Below are 14,870 nucleotides of genomic sequence, written 5' to 3'. Positions count from 1 at the left end.
TGTATCAACCAATACATGTCATTTGCCAGAGATCACTCTCACCCATCCAGACCTCACAACTACTAAAGCCAAACCAGTGATACAATCCCTGAAGTACACTCTTGACTTTAACTTCTCCACTCCGGTGGAGTGACAAAGAGCATTACCCCCTTAACGATTCAATTCTGCGATGCAAAGCACCTGCCGGAGGAACAGGTGCTGAGAGGATGTTGTACTTGCTAAAGCCATATCCTGATAGTGTGACAGGAGGCACCAGCTTACTACTCTGCTTCGAGGGGAGAATGTTTCCCATGGTGAGGCTGGGCTGCTGAGAGTCTCACTTCCTCTAAATATTTCCACTCTTTACAAGTGAAGCTGTGGGTGGGGATTTCAGAGTCAGGGAAGCTAGTCAAAGGTTACTAAAGGTTCATGGACACTACTATTTGATGACTGTGTGTTAGCTGCAAAGTTCCATATGGAATAAAAAAAGGTGAATATAAAAAATACCTCAATGGGAAGCTGATAGATGAGCACTATATGAAATTTAGTTCTCTTCATGATCAAGCAAAGTGATGAACCTTCATGGAACCCAATCTGCTGGTCTGGGGAAGAATGCTTTTGTAAATTAAGTATTCATATAGAATCTTTCCCCAAGGGTTTATCTGGAGGGGAAGTGACAGTGAGCGCGAAAGCTTTAATTTGCCAGCAATCAGCACAGGCTGGACTAGGCAAAAATTGCCTGTCCAGGGAGATTCCTTTTTTCTTTTTGTTTTTATGTTTCAACCTTGGGGAGTCACTTTAGCCCTTTCTCCCTCTTCCATTTAAGGCCCCTTCCCTCCTTTAATGTCCCTCAGCTAAAGCCTGTTTCTAACTTGAGGCAAAGCTTCACTTCTCTGCTCTAGTAGTTTGTGCATGAAACAGGGATAAATTTGGTGGCAACTGTGTCTTCCTGAAATCCTAACTCTGAAATCCTAACTCCTGAAATCCTAACAGAAATGAACCATCATTTCTGTTAATGACTTATCACTGCCAACTAATAGAAATGATAGATTGTCGTATATTCATGCAATAGGATATTATACAGCAATGAAAATGAATCAACATCTCTTGGCACCAGCGTGGATAATCCTCAGAAACATCATGCTGAACCTAAGAGCAAGTCTTGGAAGAATGCATATGTATGATTATATTTACTTACAGTCCCCAAACAAGAAGAAATTGACTATATGCAAATTGCATATATACCTATGCATACATGCCTATGCGTACACTTAGACCTAGGAGTCCAATCGAAAAGTAAAGTAAGGGAATGACTAACAAAATTTTAAGACAATAATTCATTTTGTGTTGGGTGATATAATTTGATGTCCGTCTCCTCCAAGTCTCATGCTAAAATGTGATCCCCAGTGTCAGAGGTGGGGCCTGGTAGGAGGTATTGGATCAGGGGGTGGATCCCTCATGAGTAGCTTGGTGCTATCCCTTTGATGGTGAGTGACTTTTCTCTCAGTTAATGCATACAAGATCTGGTTATTTAAAAGACTCTGGGACCCCCCACTTCTGTCTCTTTCTTCCTCTGTTGCTATGGCATATGCTGGCTCCTCCTTCACCTTCCACTATGGTTGTAATCCTCCTAAGGCCTCACCAGCAGCAGATGCCAGCACCATGCTTTCTGTATTCCCTGTAGAACCATAAGCCAACTAACCCTTTTTTCTTTGTAAGTTACCCATCCTTGGGCATTTATTTATAGTAATGCAAAACAGACTCACACAGAAAATTGGTACTGGGAATTGGAGCATTGCTATAAAGATACCTGAAAATGTGGAAGTGACTTTGGAACTGGGTAACTGGCAGAGGCTGGAAGAGTTTAATGGACTCAGAAAAAGACAGGAAGTTGAGGGAAGTTTAGAACTTCTTAGAGAGGGGTTAAATGGTTGTGACCAAAATACTGATACAGATACGGACAGTGCAATTCAGGCTGATGAGGTCACAGATGGAAATGAGAAAGTTTTTGGGAACTGGAGTAGGGTCACTCTTATTATGCCCTAACAAAGAACTTGGTTGTACCGTATTCACGCTCTAGGGATCTGTGGAAGTTTGAATTTAAGAGTGATGACCCAGGATACCTGGTAGAAGAAATCTCTAAGCAGCAAAGCATTCAAGAGGTGACCTGGCTGCATCCAGCAACCTAAATCAGATATGGGAGCAAAGAAGTGACTTAATATTGGAACTTATATTTAAAAGAGAAGCAGAGTGTAAAAGTTTGGAAAATTTGGAGCCTGGCTCTGTGGTAGAGAGAGAATCCAAGCAGGCTGTGAAACAATCACTTGCTAGAGAGATTAGCATGACTAAAAGGCAGCCAATATCCAAGACAAGGGAAAAAGGCTTCAAAGGCATTTCAGAAATCTTGAGGACAGCCCCTTTCATCACAGGCCCAGAGGCTTAGGAGAAAAGAATGCTTTCAGGTACCAGGCCCTGCTGAGCTTCAGACTCTGGCTTCAGCCTCAGCTTAAAGGGCCCAGGTACACTCTGGTCACAGTTCTGGAGGACACAAGCCATAAGCCTTGGTGGTTGCCATATGGTGTTAAGTCTGCAGATGCTCAGAATGCAAGTGTGAAAAAGGCTTGGTGGCTTCCACCTAGCTTCCAGAGGATGTATGGGAAAGCCTGGGTGCTCAGGCAGAAGCCTACTGCAGAGGCAGAGGCCCCACGGAAAAGCTTTACTAGGGAAATGCCAGGGAAAATGTGGGGTTGGAGCTCCCACACAGTCTCCACCAAGGCACTACCTACTGGAGCTGCGGAAAGGGGGCTGCCACCCTTCAGCACCCAGAATAGATTCACTGGCAGCTTGCACCCTTTGCTTGGAAAAACCACAAGCACTCAACTTACACCCATGAGAGCAGCCATGTGGGCTGTAGCCTGCTAGGCCACAGGGGCAGATCTGCTCAAGGCTGTAGGAGTCTGCTCTTATCCCAGTGTGCCCTAAATGTAGGACATGGAGTCAAAAGACATTATATCTTGGACCTTTAAGATTTAATGACTACCCTACCTGGTTTCGGACTTGTGCAGGGCCTCTACAGCCTTTCTTTTGGCCAATTTCTTCCTTTTGGAATGATAATGTTTGCCCAATATCTGTACCACCATTGTATCTTGGAAGTAACTAACTCATTTTGATTTTAGAGTCTCAAAGGTAGAGGGGCTTGAGTCTTAGATGAGACAAGACTTTGGACTTGATGCTAGAATCATTTTAGACTTTGGGAGACTATTGGGAGAAGATGATTGTATTTTGTAATGTAAGAAGGACATAAGACTTGGGAAGCCAGGGGAAGAATGACATAGTTTGAATGTTTGTCCCCTCCAAATCTCATGTTGAAATGTGATCCCCAGTGTTGGAGGTGGGATCTATGGGAGGTACTGGAGCATGGGAGTGGATCCCTTATGAATGGATTAACACCATCTCCTTGGTGATGAGTGAGTTCTCCTTCAGTTAGTTAACATGAGATCTGGTTGTTTAGGCCAGGTGCGGTGGCTCACACCTGTAATCCCAGCACTTTGGGGGGCCCAGATGGGTGCATTACCTGAGGTCAAAATTTCAAGACCAGCCTGGCCAACATGGCAAAACTCCATCTGTACTAAAAACACAAAAATTAGCTGGGTGTGGTGGTGCATGCCTGTAATCCCAGCTACTCAGGAGGCTGGGGCAGGAGAATCGTTTGAACCCTGGAGGTGGAGGTTGCAGTGAGCCAAGATTGCACCACTGCACTGCAGCCTGGGTGAAAGAGTGAGACTCCATCTCAAAAAAAAAAAAAAAGAAAAAAGAGAGCTGGTTGTTTAGAAGAGTGTGGCACCTCCCACCTTTCTTTCTTGCTCCCACTCTTGCCGGGTGATGCTGGCTCCCCCTTCATCTTTCGCCATAAGCTTTCTGTAAGCTTCCAGAGGCTTCACCAGAAGCAGACGCCAGCACCATGCTTCCTATACAGCCTGCAGAACCATGAGCCAATTAAACCCTTTTTCTTTGCAAATTACCTAGCGTCAGATATTTATAGCCACACAAACATAGACTAACCCAGTGGGCACTAGGAGATATGGATACAACTGGTTAGGGGCGCACAGCAGGCGTTTAGGGTTGGGAAGTGGGGCAGCATGTAGATATGTACTTATGTTTGTATTCCTATCATTATTTAGAATATACAGGCTAGGTGCGGTGGCTCATGCCTGTAATCACAGCACTTTGGAAGGCCGAGGCAGGTGGATCTCGAGGCCAGGATATAAGACCACCCTGGCCAACACAGTGAAACTCTGTCTCTACTAAAAATACAAAAATTAACCAGGCATGGTGGCATGCATCTGTAGTCCCAGCTACTTGGGAGGCTAAGGCAGGAGAATCACTTGAACCTGGGAGGCAGAGGCTGCAGTGAGCCAAGATCTCGCCATTGCACTCCAGCCTGGGCAACAGCGCAAGGCTCTGTCTCAAGAAAAAAAAATACAGATACCTCATATGTACTTTTTGGTAGTATAAAATGTTTCACAATATTTAAAAAATTTCTCAAGCTAAATTTATCTAAATCATTCACCCTCATTTATCCCTTTCCTTGGAAAGTAGAGGGTTTTGCAGCTGTTTAAAAAAATTTCTCATTCATTGACCTCCTAAGTGAATTACAGACCTTCATGAACCAGAGCTTCGACTCTGAAGCAAAAATGAAAAGGAATGTGGGTGAACAGATACCTCTGCCAGTCCCCTTGGCTCACACTGCTGAGTTACGTTGGCACCCCATGGATTCTTACTTAGCGTGGAACTACCATACAGCGGAACTTGTGTTGTACCCATTTTTAGTAGTCTATACTAACCTGCATCACTGCCAGGACATTTGGGAGCTATTGTGGGCAAAGTGAAGTATATTTTGAAGACCAAAAAAGGCTGTGGCTAAGAAGGGCAGCTTGGACCCCTGCTTCCTGGGACATCCACACAATTCCGGCCCAGTGGCACACACCGGGCAGGCCCTGGAGAAGGCACTGGGAGATGCAGCTGTGCCCTTGAGGAGCCAGTGCTCTGGTGGGGCTTTCCTAGTCTTCTCTTAGTCAAATCCCATTTTCCAGGGTTTTGCCACATTCTGTGTGCTGTCAGGACTGTGAGCAAGAAGTTTTTCTTTAAATTAACTCACTTTTGGGCGGGGCGTGGTGGCTGATGCCTGTAATTGGGAGGCCAAGGTGGGCAGATCACCTGAGTTCAAGAGTTCAAGACCAGCTTGGCCAATATGACGAAACCCCATCTCTACTAAAAACACAAAAATTAGCCGGGTGCGGTGGTGTACAACTGTAGTCCCAGCTACTTGGGAGGCTGAGGCAGAAGGATCGCTTGAACCAGGGAGGCAGAAGTTGCAGTGAGGTCGCACTGCACTCCAGCTTGGGTGACAGAGTGAGACTCCGTCTAAAAAAAAAAAAAGAAATATATATATATATATAAATTAATTAACTCGCTTTTAAAAAACCTCAAAGACATTTATATTTTAAAAGAAATGTTTATACCACTCTTACAAATAAAAAAACAGGGCCATTGTGATTTAATATAAGGTAATCATAAAAAGCCAAAACAGGAAAATTAAACCATGCTATTAATTTATAGCTAGCTCCCATTGCCTGCTGATGGCTCCTAGCCTCAGGACAACTTTCTCTTTGTTAAAAAGACGAGGAGCCAAGAATTAGAGAGGTTTTAAGATCAGGCTCAATGTGATTTAATGCTCTGTCTTTGCATCTTGTACTATATAAAATTCTCCTATTTGTGTTTCACACTTCAGAAATCTTGATTGAATGAGTCATGATGGTGACAGATAAGCAGGAGGAAGTGAAGGTCATTTGCAGTAGGATGCATCTTCGTGCTGTGCGGGTTTGCATGGAGACATGTCTAAGGCACTCTCCCTGAGCTGTGCCTGTGCTCTCCAAGCTGGATCCAGAAGAAGAGGAGGAGGATCCTCCCCGACCACAACCCTTGAATGGATATGTGGGAAATCAAAACACAGAGTCTAAGGCCAAATAGAGAGAGAGCTGATCATTGGAGAACAGAGTACTAAGCTCTTTAAGTACCTAGAGCAGGGGGTGGCTGGCGGGCTTAGCTTGGGTTTCCCCAGAAGCAGACCCGGATGCAGAGTTCGAGGACATGTAGTTTAAGAATGATCCCAGGAAGAATGGATGGGGAGTGACGGAGTACCCTGGGAAGGAGAGAAGCCATAAAGGGCCCTGCCACCGTCGGCAACTGGAGCTTGGGCCCATGTAGATTCCTCCACTCAGGACTGGGGGAGCTGGAATATTGCAGCCCATGAGGAGTTCATTTCTGGGCATTTTCATCTGTCATTTGGGCAATTACAGTTGGCTCTATGTGGCCTGGAGAAAGCCCTCAGGTCGTGAGATACAGACTCAGGTTGTCAGCAGCCAGCTCAGTCACAGTGAGGCCTCAAGGAGGGAGGCAGGACACTGACGACTTCGGACACCCGTGTCTGCCAGATGCTTCAACATTTGCTATCCAATCAAATCCTCACCACAGCCATTCAAGATAGCTCTTTCCCCTTATTTACATGTAGAGGAAGAGGCACTGGAAATTACGTCATTCAACCCATACCGCCTGTCCTCTCCTACAGCCCTGCTTGTATCTTTCTAGTCTTCTCTTTTTATTTTTATTTATTTATTTTTTTGAGACAGTGTCTCACTCTGTCACCCAAGCTGAAATGCAGAGGTGCAATCATAGCTCACTGCAGCCTCGACCTCCTGGGCTCAAGCAATTCTCCTGCCTTAGCCTCCTGCAGAGCTGGGACTACGGGCATGTGCCACCATGCCCAGCTATCTTGTTTAAGTATTGACTTACAAAGTGACAGCCACTAAATAACTGTTAAATAAATTAACCGATTAACAAGAAATGGTGGAGCGCTAGTTAAACACTGATATCATATCCTTTCTTTTCCACCAACTCTACTTTCCCCATGCTTAGAACAGGAATGTCCTTGAAAGTAACCAAGCTTGGAAGAAAACAGAAACAAGGGAGAAAACTATTTGGCTGATTTCCAGGATTCTGTCATGGACAATTGCTCTTCACACCCAGTTCTGGGTGGGAAACCAGCTTCTGGGCAGGGGAAGAAGGGACTCCCTGAGCAGGAGTTTAAATGACTAGAGAGCCTATTCTCACCAGCACAAGCCCAGAGAAAAGATTGGCGGCTGATCTCTGCATAGCTTGGAACTACATGTAACCCTTTCAGAACAGCCCTCCCCTTTATGATTGTAGATGGTCTTTATTCTGAAATAATTTCAGCAAGATCAAAAGGTTGCCTCAAGTCCTTTGTGGAAGAAAGGTAGTTGAATGAATGCATGAATGAATGGGTTAAGTGAAAGAATAAACATAGAGAAAAGTAAGGATGGAGCTGTGGCTGGCCCGCTATGGACAGCGAGAACACAGTGTGCTGTCACTTGTCCCCAGCCCTTTGGAGATGACGCTAATGACTACAGGGCTAGGACACACACATAATCCAATTCCCAGTCACCATTTCTCACCACCCGGGACACACACCCAAAGAGGCTGAAAAGGACGTAAATGATTCTAATCCACTATGAAGAGTAAGTGATGGTCCACACTTCGAAGTACTGAAATAACTCAGGAAAAGTAAAAGCTTAGTTGCTGTCAGGTAAGCTCTCTGATGACAGTAGGAAGAGGGAGGGGCTGTGTACTTACACACCAGGAAGCATCTACCCAGAGCAATTTCAAAAGTAGAAATCATGTGAGTTTTAACATTGCACTAAAACCAGCACCTCCAGGTCAACTTGGAGACCTGGAGTCACTCATTCCTCTTTTGGGGCCTGTTGAGATCCCCCCTGCCCCAGTTGAGAGGTGTTTACAGTGGGGAAACTCCACCAGATGTCTGACACCAACTCAGGAAGTAGAAGCCTGAGTGAGTCCGTTCTCCCCCACAGGCCACAGCAAGTGGCTGAGAACTCACCCAAGGGCAGGATGGCACCATTGGTGGACCGTCTTTCTTCCCTGACGCTCTGGCCCTCTCTCTGGGCAGGCAGAGGGCAGGTGACAGCTAGTCCTGCTGCATGCTCATGCTTTCCTCTCCATGCAGCGGGCGGACTTGCTTCTAAAGGCAGCCGTAAGCATTTCCCTCCTGAGCAACCACACATATCGAATGTGAGTGGCGTATATATGCGTGTGTCTCTCCTTCCGGTTGCTGTGAAGTCATGTTGTCTTGGTTCATTTCCTCTCTGTGCCTCTTGCTTTTTTCTCTGTCATACTTTCTGATTCGCTGAGGACGCTTTGTAGTTTAGGGACAGGTAAGAAAGCTTGTTCTAATCTGGCCTCTTTGTTATTTTTAGAAAGATAGATGATCTTTAAATTAGTATTGCAGTGAAGTTTGTCAAAATGTATTTTTCTAAGTGGCATAAGCTCCCTCCTAGGCTCCACTGAGGGAAAAGTTAGGGTATTTCCAAGCCAAGTGAATTGGGATCTTATGGTTTTATGGACTTAGTACGTTGCAAAGGGTTTCACCACTAGACACAAAACATTCTTTCATATGTCAGGTATTTATTGAACTTGTACACTGAAATAGACACCATGCTAGAGGCCAGGTGCTCAAAGAGTTTCCTGCTTACAATGTGGCATAGAAGCCTAGATATGTGCATGTGGAAGGGAATTTGAAAGTCCACACCCTTTGTCTTCTTCATTCTGTGCTTCTGAGTAGCAGACAAGTGGCTCTGAGACAAGGCCCCCGGCTTGGAATTATGACTCTGCTCTTTAAACATTTCTGCCTTTCTGTGCCACAGCCTCCTCATCCGTAAAATGGGAGCAGTCGTAGGATTGTTGTGAGAATTAAGTGAATTGGTACATGTAAAGCACTCCAAGAGTGCGTGGCACAAATACAGTAAGCACAATGTAAGTGTTTGCTGTGATTGTTAGTGGCAACTTCGTATTATTATCAGCTGAGATCTTTGCTTTTTTCCTACCCTTCCTCATTTTCCACTCCTTGCTTGTGCCTAGCAAATGACTTGGGGACATAGAAGGTTGAGAGGAAAGAGAGGGAGAGATGGTTTGAATAATGGATGCTCCCCAAATGATCCTGTGGTGCCTGATGTTTCTGCTCTAACTTCTTCCTGCTCCATCATGAAGGGAAAGAAAGGCTGCCCTTGGTCCCACCCGTCAGACTCAGCTCATGTTGTGTGCTGCACTCTTGTAGCATCTCTTTCGTTGTTGTTTTGTTTTGTTTTAATACTCTGTAAGACTTCTCTGAAATTCAGATCCATGTCATTTATTTTTACATGTTTGAGCTGGTTCAAATCTTGCTAAAGAATATTCTGCTCATACAAAGATGCCACACTTAAACAAACAAAGCAATACACACTCAGCTCAGTACCATGTCTTATGAACCATGTCTTATGAATAAATCAGTAACAAGAACATTGATATTAATAATCACACATATGCTGTACCTGTTAAGGGCAATTAACAATATTCATCAAGGTATGCTTTTATGTTTCCTTGCTCTCTCTCCTTACAAAACCATTCTTGAGTACATGCCATGTAGTCACATGGTTCCAGATCTGAGCTAGAATTCTTCTACTCTCAAGTGTTTATTTTACAGTACAGAATATTTATTATAAATTGATGGACGCAGAGAAGTCTGGATAGTACCTATTTTATTAAAATGTCCTTTTATGCATTTCTCATTATACCATATCAGGTAAGGAATTATTCTCTTCATTAGGCATTTAATTAGTATAAATTTAAATGTACAAACTTGAGAAAAAAGCTGACAATTTTATAGTATGATTTGACTATTAATGCCATCAAATTGTCTGCATAAGCCAGTGACACTCTAGAGATACTAAAAGTGCTAAGCTTGGGCTCCGTTTACATAAAATACTTGAGATGAACAACTTGATTATCCTGAACTCTATTCTTTCATCTACATCCTGTGGCTTCATTTCCCATTTTGAGATTCCTGGACCTCCCACTGCTGAGTTTTTCAGAACAGAAAGAGAACATGTCTTTCAAGGCAAACTAAGGAACTGAGACTTTGTCCAAAACCAGATCAGACTTATTTTAGAAACAGAAGTTAAATATTTTTCTAATTTGCAAAGATGTCGGTTTTCTATGTCTGTTTTCCTACTTAACAATGTTAGATTTTCTTCATCTTCTTCTTTTTTGGTTTGCTTTCCTTTCTTTCTGGTTAGTAGCAGGTTATGCTGCATGCCAACATTTTGACAAACCACAGATGACTCTGGCAAAAAGCAAACAACTTTAATTTCTCATCACTCTATCCAATGAACACGGGGCTTACATTTTCATCTTCATTTCAACGAGCTTCTTGGCTGCTTTAATTAGTTCCTTCATGCCATCTCAGTTAGCTGGAATCTTGGTTTGCCCCACAAAATGCTTTATAACTACCTGTGAAGCAGTGGCCAAACCCCAGGCAACTGTTTTGAATTTGTCATGGAGGTCTGGTCCAAGGAGCAGCTGTTGTATGGAGTGGAGGATGAGGGTGGGGGAAGGAAAAGTGAGGAGAATTTGAGAAGACTCAAAGGTTGAAAAATCTACAGGCAAAGCATGTGGGCATGTGTGTGCATAGGTACGTCTGTGTGTGCGTGTGTGCACGTGTGTGTGCGCGCATGTGTGTGTGTGCATGTGTGCGCGTGTACGTGCACGTGTGTGTGCACACATGCGCATGTGTGTATTTATGATTCCATTTGCTTGACTCACTCCCCTCCATGCTGGAAGACAGTATGAGCCACGGGGAATCAACTGCCCGCTGAGGAATTTAAATGAAAATGCTCAAGGGTTGGTCTGGCAAATTTTAAGAGCAAAGTTGTCTAGTATTATAATGGATGCCTCCTCCCTTCTTGGGAATGGGAGTCTGTCTTGTGGTTTTCATTTTTATATGAAGAAATCAGAGCTCAAAAAGATGCCGTTCATTTTTTCCCATTCGTTAACTATTGCATACCTGCGAAGTCTCCTGAGATTTCCTGGGCATTTTCAGTACATCACTCCACAAGACACCCTCCAGAAACCTGTAGCTCAGTGGGAGATAAGCCAGCAAGATAACTGTTTCAGTTAATTAGTTCATTCATGATTTTAAAAGCATTATTTAACATGTGCTAAAATAAATTAAAAAAGAAATGAGGATCAGTTTCTCCCCTAAAAGAGATGACAGTCTGAATGGCATGGAAGAATGAGCCTTATTCACCTTCCCCTTCCGCTCTCTTGCCCTTATAAGCCTCCTTTTCTCTCTCCCCTAACAGGACACCTTTGTCTTTTGCTTCTCTGTTCTCCCAGTCCCTCAGCCAAGTCCTGGACTCTCTAGCCTTCCTGAATTGCCAGAACTCCATGACTAGCCATTTCTCCCATGTGCATGATGTTGATTTCCTTGTTCTTGTTCTTGTTCTTAGGGATGTTCACCGTGCCCATGTCCATCCCTGGGGGGAAGGCCAGTCCACTTTCTCTCATGCACCAGAGCTACCCAGACCCACTGGGGAATGTTAATAAAGGCAACTTGTTTCCTTGCAAGTTCTCCCCAATAACCTTAACTGAGGCCCTTCTGCTGCTCAAGAATTTTCCTTCTCATCTCCTGCTGTCTGTCAGGTCCCCTGTGGTATCCCTTCTAGACTTTTCTCATGCTCCAAAAGCTCTGAGCCTAGCCCTTGCCTCCTGTCATGCCTAGGGTAAGGTTTCCTGATGGGAGCTCTTTCAGGAAGCCTCGTGATCCCAGCAGTTTTCCCATTTCTTCCATACTGTTCCCCATTCTCTGCTCATTCTTCAATCCTTTGAATTACAGCTTCGAGCACCACCACCCAATTAATAATGATAGTTATAGCTATCATTTTAAACTCATATCAGCAGAAGGCAAACAACATCGACAAAGATGAAACCATTCTTCTAATCACAGAACAGCTGTTTGAGGAAACACCTAGAACACACCTAGAAGAGCAAAAGGAAGAAAGACTCTGAACACTTTTAAAGACAGAAGTCAAGGCAAATTGAAAAGATTCTGACTTATTGGAAGCATTCACTGCATTTAGGAATCCAGCAAGCACGTATTTCTCCATGGTTTGCACCCTGTGTGCCTTCCCCTGCATTGGATGATAACCATCTTCAACTTCTCAAAAAATACTTGGTAAAACCTTATTTGTGCTACTTTTTAATGATTTTAAAATAAATTTTAAAAATCTACAAGTAATAAATTTATCTTGTAAAGAACTAAAATTGCAGATAAAGTTCTCCAAAGTGTCTTTGCCCATCAGCCCTGGTTTTGGTTTCTCCCTTGCTTTGCCCACAGGGAACCTCCGCTATCTGTGTGAGGTACATTCTACTAAGACATTTCAGGCATTCATATAAATATACGTCACCACTGTCAATTTGCAGTTGTGCTCATGTGCGCCCTTGCCCTTGAGCGTGCATGTACGCAGAAATAGAACCTGAGACTGAAACCATCATACTGTACTACCTCGGTTTCTGAGGGAACTGTATAAACTGCTGTTCTGGTTTCACATGAAATAGCAACTTGCAAACAACATCTTATTCACGAGATTATAAAAAACAAAACTGCATTGCTGCTTTAGATGGTCGAAGAGATGAGGCTCCTCGGTTTACCTGAAATTTGTCCATTTGTTTTCTAAATATATAAAAATGTGGGTTCACATCCAGCTGATTTACCTCTGGGTTGAGATTCCTGGGTCAAATACCAAAGGTCCATTTGCCATTTGATAAAGTGATTTTTGGGATTTTCCTTTTTGCCTTCACAATCACCTAGCCAAAATGTCCAAGTCAAACCACGCTTCTCCCCTGATACATACATAAAGCTGCCCCTGACAATGACCCCAGACACAGGGAGGGATGCCAAGTGCTACGATTATTTACATATGTTTTTTTCTCTGCAATGACTGATTGTTTACCTCTCCCTCTCCTTGGACATACTTCGCCAACCCACATTGAGGGTTAACGACGTTTTTTTTTTTTTGTTTGCTTGAGATGCAGTCTCACTCTTGTTGCCCAGGCTGGAGTGCAACGGCGTGATCTTGACTCACTGCAACCTCCACCTCCCGGGTTCAAGCAATTCTCCTGCCTCAGCCTCCGGAGTAACTGGGATTACAGGCGTGTGCCACCACGTCCGGCTAATTTTGTATTTTCAGTAGAGACGGGGTTTCTCCATATTGGTCAGGCTGGTCTTGAACTCCCGACCTAAGGTGATCCACCCACCTCAGCCTCCCAAAGTGCTGCAGTTAGAGGCGTAAGCCACCATACCTGGCCGAGGGTTAACTACTTTCTAAATTGAGAAATATTTTGTACTGATCTCTGGTAGTTAAAACTCCAGCACTCTGTTTGTTCCTTTAGTTTTTATACAATGCGTTTTCTCTAAGACAATAGAAATTTAAACTGGAAATCCAACTCTCTCTTCCTCTATTTTCACCACACCTTTTCATATCTTATAAACAAATGCCTATGTCCACATATTCCTGGCAGCCCTAACTCAGTTCCTTGGTTCCATCTTCTTCTTTGCCTCTTTCTCTTCTTTATTTCATACTCAGTTGTCCTAAGAGACTCATCTACACTCCATACCTTCACTTCCACACTTTCCATTCCTTCCTTCCTCAGTGCATTCCTTCCATCCCGACATCTGGTCCATGCCCCCAGCTCGCCACTGAAATCTTCTTTGCTAAGGTCACCCTCAGGAAGCTGGATGATAAACCAGTAGACACTACAGTTTTTTCTCTGCTGCATTGAAAGTAGTTGACCACTTCTTTCCTCTAGACCCCTCTCTCTGACCCCTCTCTCCTTCTTTGGAGGATACCTTTTGCTTTGGTTCCCCTCTTCCTGGTTCAGTACACTCCGCTGCTTACTGCCATGATGATTTACCCATGGGGCACACAAATTTTCACTCTTATGCTTTCTGTGTGGGTAGGTTCATCTCATTTAAAAGAGGGGTCATCTCTTCCTGCACTACCATTTGTGTTAGTCCATTTGCATTGCTATAAAGGAATATTTGAAACTGGTCATTTATAAAGAAAAGAGGTTTATTTGGCTCATTGTTCTGCAGGCTGTGCAAGACACATGGTGCCAGTGCTTCTGGGGAGGGACTCAGGGAGCTTCCACTCACTGGAAGAGGAACAGAAGCCTGCATGTGTGGAGATCACGTGATGACAGAGGACACAAGAAAGGGCGGAAGTGCCAGGCTCTTTTTAACAACCAGCTTTTGTGGAAACTAGCAGCACAGACTCACCACCCTGTCAAGGAAAGACACTAATCTAATCCACACTAATGAAGGATCTGCACCCATGACCCAAACACCTTCAATTCAGCCCCACTTTCAACACTGAGGACTGAATTTCAGCATGAGATCTGGAGGGACAAACATCCAAACTATAGCACCTTTCATGTCGTTACCATATTCTCAGTCTCTCTGCTCCAAAACCCTGCAAGCCTTTTCCCCCCTGCAACTTCAATCCAACCAGCCACCATATTCTGTGTTGTTGTTTTTAAAAAATTAACTCTGAAATCAAGTCTTGTTGACTCATCCAGTTCCCTCTCTGTGTGTCCCTTGGCACTTTCTTAGTTTAAGTTAATTGCTCAGACTGTTACATTCCTAGCTGTGAGGTCCTCTTCTAACCTCTGCAGAATACGATTAGGAACATGGTAGGTGCCATGGTTCAGATTTTTGTGTCCCGCCAAAGTTCATATGTTGGAACCTAATTCTTAAGGTGTTTTTATTAGGAAGTAGAGTATTTGGGAGGTGATTAGGACATGAGGGCAGTGCCCTGATGAATGGAATTAGTGCCCTTATAAAAGTTGCCAGAGGGAGACTGTTGCTCCTCTCACCACGTGCAGACCCAGCCGGAAGGCGCTGTCTATGAGAAGAGGGCTCTCGG

General features: G+C 44.0%; 1 protein-coding gene across 1 annotated transcript in view; it reads right to left on the bottom strand.

Moving 5' to 3' along the window:
- The window catches only part of NEDD9 (neural precursor cell expressed, developmentally down-regulated 9), a 190,240-nt gene extending 182,043 nt beyond the window's left edge, over window positions 1–8,197 (bottom strand). Inside the window, exon 1 of the mRNA XM_017526665.2 lies at window positions 7,955–8,197. The gene's annotated coding sequence lies outside the window, so the exon portion shown is untranslated. The remainder of the gene's footprint in view (window positions 1–7,954) is intronic.
- Between the last annotated feature and the right edge of the window lie 6,673 nt (window positions 8,198–14,870).

Source organism: Cebus imitator, unplaced genomic scaffold (genome assembly GCF_001604975.1).
Source record: "Cebus imitator isolate Cc_AM_T3 unplaced genomic scaffold, Cebus_imitator-1.0 Scaffold43, whole genome shotgun sequence".
NCBI classification, from domain to species: Eukaryota; Metazoa; Chordata; class Mammalia; order Primates; family Cebidae; genus Cebus; species Cebus imitator.
Note: the sequence above shows the minus strand (reverse complement) of the source record. Positions and strands in the feature narration are given on the sequence as shown.